Below are 8,170 nucleotides of genomic sequence, written 5' to 3' on the forward strand. Positions count from 1 at the left end.
GCCAAACTCTCTTCTACTCCACTGGCAGGGTTGATTAGAGTCAGTTCGCGTTTTTTATTTTTTTAATCCTGGTGCAACAGCAAAAGTCGGAGTTAGAATAGGGGGGGCTTAGAGCATCATTTACATATGTAGATTCTAGAAGAATTTAGTGTTAAATACACTGCTAGCCCCGGCACCTCGCAAATAAATAAATAAATAAACAAGTGTGAATATTAGTTCCTGAAATGCTGTGCAACCGTTTGGTGGGCAGAATTGTAGTGGGACAGATGACTGATCTATCCTGCAAGAGGTGTTCATAAAGTCCCCTCCCATCTCAATGTATTTGGAGGGTGTGTTGTGTTGCGCATCGATCATCCTCTCGCCGAGATTAAATGCGGTCTACAGCGTCAGTGATGCGAGCATCTTCACGTGTATCCACCTTCACTGGTCCCGTAAACAGAAGAGTCTCTGCATGTTCATCTTTTCAGAGGTGGTTACGGGACTTGGCTTTTCGATACACGATGTCAAATTAAACACCTTTCCCAGGGTTTATGAAACATTATGTGAATCTGGAACCTACCCGGTGTACACATAACACTAGGACATGAGGCCGTTCAGTTAGCTGAGGAAAGGGAAGACATTACTGAAATAGTACAACAGTTTCCAAACTTACTTTATTTCGCTACCAGTATCGGTACCTTACTACGCCATCTTCAGGCCCCTGACCGAAGATTCTACCTAGGTTCTGATCAAAATAGGGGCCAGCATACTGGTATTAGTAGATTTCTGCGTGCTGTGCCGATACCTTCAGAGATCTAATAGTGTTTGATCAGGTGATCTGGCAGACCAATTAATGGATCCACCACTGCCAATTTACCATTCAGGAAATCTGTTTCCCACATACTGGGATACTTGTCTGGTACAGTGAATGGGTGACCCATCGTCTTGCAGGTACTTTTTCCGTCGTGGCTCTAATGTCACGTCTTCCAAAAGTGCAGGTAGGTCTTCAGTCAGCATATGCTGCGGCTGTCATGAGATTAGGGAGCAACACAAACCCTATCACCAGGTCATGAATCATACGACACCAGACGTTCAATGAGAACCTTACTTTGAAACTTGTTTGCCTAGTGTTATGTGGGTTCTTCATCAACCTGTGTCTGAGAACTGTGGGATTTCATGATACCATTGCGTGTAAATCTAGCCTCAACTGCTGTCCACCTGTCAAGACCTGCTTTCTTTGTGATTGGAATGACTACATTCTTCTTGAAGTCTGAGGGCATTTTCGCCTGTCATACATCTTGCTCACCAGATGGTAGAGTTTCGTCAGGGCTGTCTCTCCCAAGACTATCAGTAGTTCTAATGGAGTGTTGACTACTCCTGCGGCCTTGTTTCGTCTTAGGTCTTTTAGTGCTTTGTCAAATTCTTCACGCATTCTTCATTTCATCTTCATCTACGTCCTCTTCCATCTCCATAATATTACCGTCGAGAACATCACCCTTGTATAGAGCCTCCTTAACGTATTAACGTATACATTTTAGACCTTACTAGACTTTGTTGCATACCTCAGAGTATTGACCTCCTGGGGACTTATAGATGGACCTATACAATTAGACTATCAGACCAATTGTGTGATTCGATTGAAGAGTTCATAGATAACAGAACGCAGCACCTCATTCTCATTGGAGAGAAGTCTTCCGTGGTAAGAGTGATTTCAGGTGTACCGCAGGGGACTGTCGTAGGACAGTTGCTATTCACAATATATATAACTGAGCTCGTGGATAACACCGGAAGTTCACTGAGGCTTTTTGCGGATGATGCTGTGGTATATCGAGAGGTTGTAACAGTGGAAAACTGTACTGAAAGGCAGGAGGATCTGCAACGAATTGACGCATGGTGCAGGGAATGGCAACTGAATCTCAATGTAGACAAGTGTAGTGTGCTGCGAAAACATAGAAACAAAGATCCCTTATCATTTAGCTACAATACAGCAGCAGTTAATTCCATAAATTATCTGGGAGTAGGCATTAGGAGTGATTTAAAATGGAATGATCATATGAAGTTGATCGTCGGTAAAGCAGATGCCAGACTGAGATTCACTGGAAGAATCCTAACGAAATGCAACCCGAAAACAAAGGAAGTAGGTTACAGTACGCTTGTTCGCCTACTGCTTGAATACTACTCACCGGTGTGGGATCCGTACCAGGTAGGGTTGATAGAAGAAATAGAGAAGATCCAACGGAGAGCAGCGCGCTTCGTTACAGGATTAGTAATCGCGAAAGCGTTACGGAGATGATAGGTAAACTTAAGTGGAAGACTCTGCAACAGAGACACTCAGTAGCTCGGTACAGGCTTTTGTTGAAGTTTCGAGAACATAGCTTCACCGAGGAGTCAAGCAGTATATTGCTCCCTCCCACGTATATCTCGCAAAGAGACCATGAGGATAAAATCAGAGAGATTAGAGCCCACACAGAGGCATACCGACAATCTTTCTTTCCACTAACAATACGAGACTGGAATAGAAGGGAGAACCGATAGAGGTACTCAAGGTACCCTCCGCCACACACCATCAGGTGGCTTGCGGAGATTGGATGTAGATGTAGATATCATTTCTGAGACCGCATGCTGTTACAGCGTGATTACCTGTAAATACCACATTAATGCAGCACAGCCTTTAATTGGAATTATTAATAACTCTCTAATTGGCTGGCCAGTATAAGCGGTACTTCGCATGCGTCTCGCGCTATGACGAACCGCCGTCCGACTTTTCGGCAAAAGGTCAGCCGCTCCCTGTTCAGACGTCGACATTCCTGCCTTTTAATGTCAGCCGGTGCTGACCGCCGCTCTCCCACTGAGTGAAAGCCCCAAACTGTAAAGGATGCGCCGCGCTAAAAGCACCCACTGGGCAACACACACCGTCCACGATGAGTTGCATGTTACGAGCGGCCGTCCAATGAGTTGTTGTTGTTGTTGTTGTTGTTGTGGTCTTCAGTCCTGAGACTGGTTTGATGCAGCTCTCAATGCTACTCTATCCCGTGCAAGCTTCTTCATCTCCCAGTACCTACTGCAACCTACATCCTTCTGAATCAATTAGTGTATTCATATCTTGGTCTCCCTCTACGATGTTTACCCTCCACGCTGCTCTCCAGTACTAAATTGGTGATCCCTTGATGCCTCAGAACATGTCCTACCAACCGATCACTTCTTCTAGTCAAGTTGTGCCACAAATTTCTCTTCTCCCCAATTCAATACCTCCTCATTAGTTATGTGATCTACCCATCTACTCTTTAGCATTCGTCTGTAACACCACATTTCGAAAGCTTCTATTCTCTTCTTGTCCAAACAATTTATCGTCCATGTTTCACTTCCATATATGGCTACGCTCCATACAAATACTTTTAGAAACGACTTCGTGACACTTAAATCTATACTCGATGTTAACAAATTTCTCTTCTTCAGAAACGCTTTCCTTGCCATTGCCAGTCTACATTTTATATTCTCTCTACTTCGACCATCATCAGTTATTTTACTCCCTAAATAGCAAAACTCCTTTTCTACTTTAAGTGTCTCATTTCCTAGTCTAATTCCCTCAGCATCACTCGACTTAATTCAACTACATTCCATTACCCTCGTTTTGCTTTTGTTGATGTTCATCTTATATCCTCCTTTCAAGACACTATCCATTCCGTTCAATTGCTCTTCCAGGTCCTTTGCTGTCTCTGACATAATTACAATGTCATCGGCGAACCTCAAAGTTTTTATTTCTTCTCCATGGACTTTAATACCTACTCCGAATTTTTCTTTTGTTTCCTTTACTGCTGGCTCAATATACAGATTGAATAACATCGGGGAGAGGCTACAACCCTGTCTCACTCCCTTCCCAACCACTGCTTCCCTTTCATGCCCCTCGACTCTTATAACTGCCATCTGGTTTCTGTACAAATTGTAAATAGCCTTTCGCTCCCTGTATTTTACCCCTGCCACCTTCAGAATTTAAGAGTATTCCAGTCAACATTGTCAAAAGCTTTCTCTAAGTCTACAAATGCTAGAAACGTAGGCTTGCCTTTCCTTAATCTATCTTCTAAGATAAGTCGTAGGATCAGTATTGCCTCACGTGTTCCAATATTTATAGGGAATCCAAACTGATATTCTCCGAGGTCGCCTTCTACAAGTTTTTCCATTCGTCTGTAAAGAATTCGCGTTAGTATTTTGCAGCCGTGACTTATTACACTGATAGTTCGGTAATTTTCACATCTGTCAACATTTGCTTTCTTTGGGATTGGAATTATTATATTCTTCTTGAAGTCTGAGGGTACTTCGCGTGTCTCGTACATCTCACTCACCAGATGGTAGTGTTTTGTCAGGGCTCGCTCTGCCAAAGCTGTCAGTAGTTCTAATGGAATGTTGTCTACTCGCGGGTCTTGTTTCGACTTCAGTGCTCTGTCAAACTCTTCACGCAGTATCATATCTTCCATTTCATCTTCATCTACCTCTTCCTCTTCCACTTGTCCTCAAGTACATTGCCCTTGTATAGATCCTCTATGTAATCCTTCCACCTTTCTGCTTTCTCTTCTTTGCTTAGAACTAGGTTTCCATCTGAGCTCTTGATATTCATGCAAGTGGTTCTCTTTTCTCCAAAGGTCTCTTTAATTTTTCTGTAGTCAGTATCGATCTTAGCCCTACTGAGATAATCCTCTATATCCTTATATTTGTCCTCTAGTCATCCCTGCTTAGCCATTTTGCACTTCCTGTCGATTTCATTTTTGAGACGTTTGTATTTCTTTTTGCCTGCTTCTTTTACTGCATTTTTGTATTTTCTCCTTTCATCAGTTAAATTCAGTATCTCTTCTGTTACCCTGGGATTTCTACTAGCCCTCGTCTTTTTACCTACTTGATCCTCTGCTGCCCTGACTACTTCATCCCTCAAAGCTACCCATTCTTCTTCTACAAACCGAATTTGTTGCGGGAGATCGCGGAATATCGCCACTTCAGCGCCTTTAGTTTCGTAAAATTCCGATAGGTAACGGTGACATACGTATCCTCCAAAATGGCATCTGTAACAGAGGTGCGTTCCAAGCGGAGTGCTGAGTTTCTTTTGGAGCGAAACCAGGGAATCGCAGATATTCATAGGCGCTTGCAGAATATCTTCGCAGACCTCGCAGTGAACAAAAGCACGGCGAATCGTAGGGCGGGGCGTTTGTCATCATCGTAACAAGGTCGCGCAAACCTGTCCCATCTCCTGCGTGCCGGCCGTTGGACACATTAGTGGCTCCTGCAATGCTGGAACGTGCGGACACTCTCACTCAAGTCTGTGATTGTCCATCTTTGTAGAGATGGTTGCGGAACTCGGCTGTTCGATAGAGGATGTCAAATCAAACACCTTTCAGGCGCCAATTTTCCACGTTATTTCATTTCGCAACCAATTTCAGTGTTTTAGTACGCCGTCTTCAGGCCCCTGGACGTGCAGGAAGAATCTATCTCGGTTGTGGTCAAAACAGGGGCCAGCAATACCAGCGTAAGTAGATATTTGCTACAGTGAACACTTCAGCCCTCACCTGCCGAGTCGGCAGGTCAGGGCTGAAGTGTTCACTGTAGCATATATCTACTTATGCTGGTATTGCTGGCCCTTGTTTTGACCACAACCGAGGTAGATTCTTCCTGCACGTCGCTCAGGGGCCTGAAAATGGCGCAGTAAAGGACAAATGTAAGGATATAGAAGCACATATCACTAGGGGTAAGATAGATACTGCCTACAGGAAAATTAAAGAGGCCCTTGGAGAAAAGAGATCCACTTGTATGAATATCAAGAGCTCAGATGGAAACCCAGTTCTAAGCAAAGAAGGGAAAGCAGAAAGGTGGAAGGAGTATATAGAGGGTCTATGCAAGGGCGATGTTCTTGAGGACAATATTATGGAAATAGAAGAGGAGGAAGATATATGAGATATGATACTGCGTGAACAGTTTGACAGAGCACTGAAGTCGAAACAAGGCCCCGGGAGTAGACAACATTCCATTAGAATTCGGAGAGCCAGGCCTAACAAAACTCTACCATCTAGTCAGGAAGATGTATGAGACAGGCGAAATAGCCTTAAACTTCAAGAAGAAGAATATAATTACTCCAATCCCAAAGAAAGCAAGTGTTGACAGATATGAAAATTACCGAACTATCAGTTTAATAAGTCACAGCTGCAAAATACTAACACGAATGATTTACAGACGAATGGAAAAACTGGTAGAAACCAACCACGGGGAAAATCAGTTTGGATTCCGTAGAAATGTTGGAACACATGAGGCAATACTGACCCTACCACTTATCTTAGAAAATAGATTAAGGACAGGCAAACCTACGTTTCAACATTTGTAGACTTAGAGAAAGCTGTTGACAATGTTGACTGGAATACCCTCTTTCAAATTGTGAAGGTGGCAAGGGTCAAATACAGGAAGCGAAAGGTTATTTACAATTTGTACAGAAACCAGATGGCAGTTATAAGAGTCGAGGGGCACGAAAGGGAAGCAGTGGCTGGGAACGGAGTGAGACAGGATTGTAGCCTATCCCCGATGTTATTCAATCTATATATTGAGCAAGCAGTAAAGGAATCAAAAGACAAATTCGGAGTTGGAATTAAAATCCATGGAGAACAAATAAAAACAAAATCAAAACGAGAATATTGGAATATAGTCTGATTAATTCGGGTGCTGTTGCGGGAGTTAGATTAGGAAATGAGACGTTTAAAGTAGTAAATGAGTATTGCTATTTTGGGAGCAGAATAACTGATGATGGTCGAAGTAAAGAGTATATAAAATGTAGACTGGCAATGTGGTGTCACCGCTAGACACCACACTTGCTAGGTGGTAACTTAAATCGGCCGCGGTCCTGTAGTACATGTCGGACCCGCGTGTCGCCACTGTGTATTCGCAAACGTAGCGCCACCACAGGGCAGGTCACAAGACACGGACTTCACCTCGCCCAGTTGTACGGACGACATAGCTTGCGACAAGACGTATCACGTCTTCCTCTCATTTGCCGAGAGACAGATTAAATAGCCTTCAGCTAGTCCATCGCAACTACCTAGCAAGGCGCCATGTGTATCATTGATAATTGCTTACTACTATGCAAGAGATGTATTTCAACAAGAACAAGACTACATTAAAGTTAAGTATATTAAAATCTCTCTTCTTTTCTTTATAGTTTTCATCCAGTCTCCTGTTTCAGAATTTACGCCCGTCTGCGTTAGTTTCGCGTGCACCTAGCCACTCATTGTGTCGAGACCTTAGGGAATCGACACAACAGGCAATGGCAAGGAAAGCGTTTCTGAAGAAGAGAAATTTGTTAACATAGAGTATAGTTTTAAGTGTCAGGAAGTCGTTTCTGAAAGTATTTGTATGGAGTGTAGCCATGTGGAGTGTAGCCATGTATGGAGGTGGAACATGTAGGATAAATAGTTTAGACATGAAGAGAATAGAAGCTTTCGAAATGTGGTGCTACAGAAGAATGCTGAAGATTTGATGGGTAGATCACATAAGTAATGAGGAGGTATTGAATAGAATTGGGGAGAAGAGGAGTTTGTGGCACAACTTGACGAGAAGAAGGGATCGGTTGGTAGGACATATTTTGAGGCATCAAGGGATCAGCAGTTTAGTATTGGAGGGCAGTGTGGAGGGTAAAAATTGTAGAGGGAGACCAAGAGTGGAATACACTAAACAGATTCAGAAGGATGTAGGTTGCAGTAGGTACTGGGAGATGAAAAAGCTTGCACAGGATAGAGTAGCATGGAGAGCTGCATCGAACCAGTCTCAGGACTGAAGACCACAACAACAACAACAGTGTTTGTTGATATTCTTTGAAATAAAGTTGAAAAATTCGGTCGATTTCCAAAAAAAAAGAAAAGTGAACAAGCAGGGTTCGAACACGGTACCTCCAGCGCGGTAGCCGCGAACCTCCACCGCTGCGCTACGTTGACTTGATCGGAATATAATTAATGTTACGGGTATACAAAGCACGCAAGGAACTTCAAATTGATTTTCTCAAAAACCAAGACCCGTCGCTAAAAAACCGGATAGACAGGTACTCGAGGTAAGTGTGTCTACAACATATTTGAAGCGCATCAAAACCCGTGATGAGTCGAAAAGCATTTGTTGTGGCGAGCATGAAACACAGTTTTTTCCCTGGTATCCGTTATTAATAGCGAAAGGA

The sequence above is a fragment of the Schistocerca nitens genome, chromosome 12 (genome assembly GCF_023898315.1).
Source record: "Schistocerca nitens isolate TAMUIC-IGC-003100 chromosome 12, iqSchNite1.1, whole genome shotgun sequence".
NCBI lineage: Eukaryota > Metazoa > Arthropoda > Insecta > Orthoptera > Acrididae > Schistocerca > Schistocerca nitens.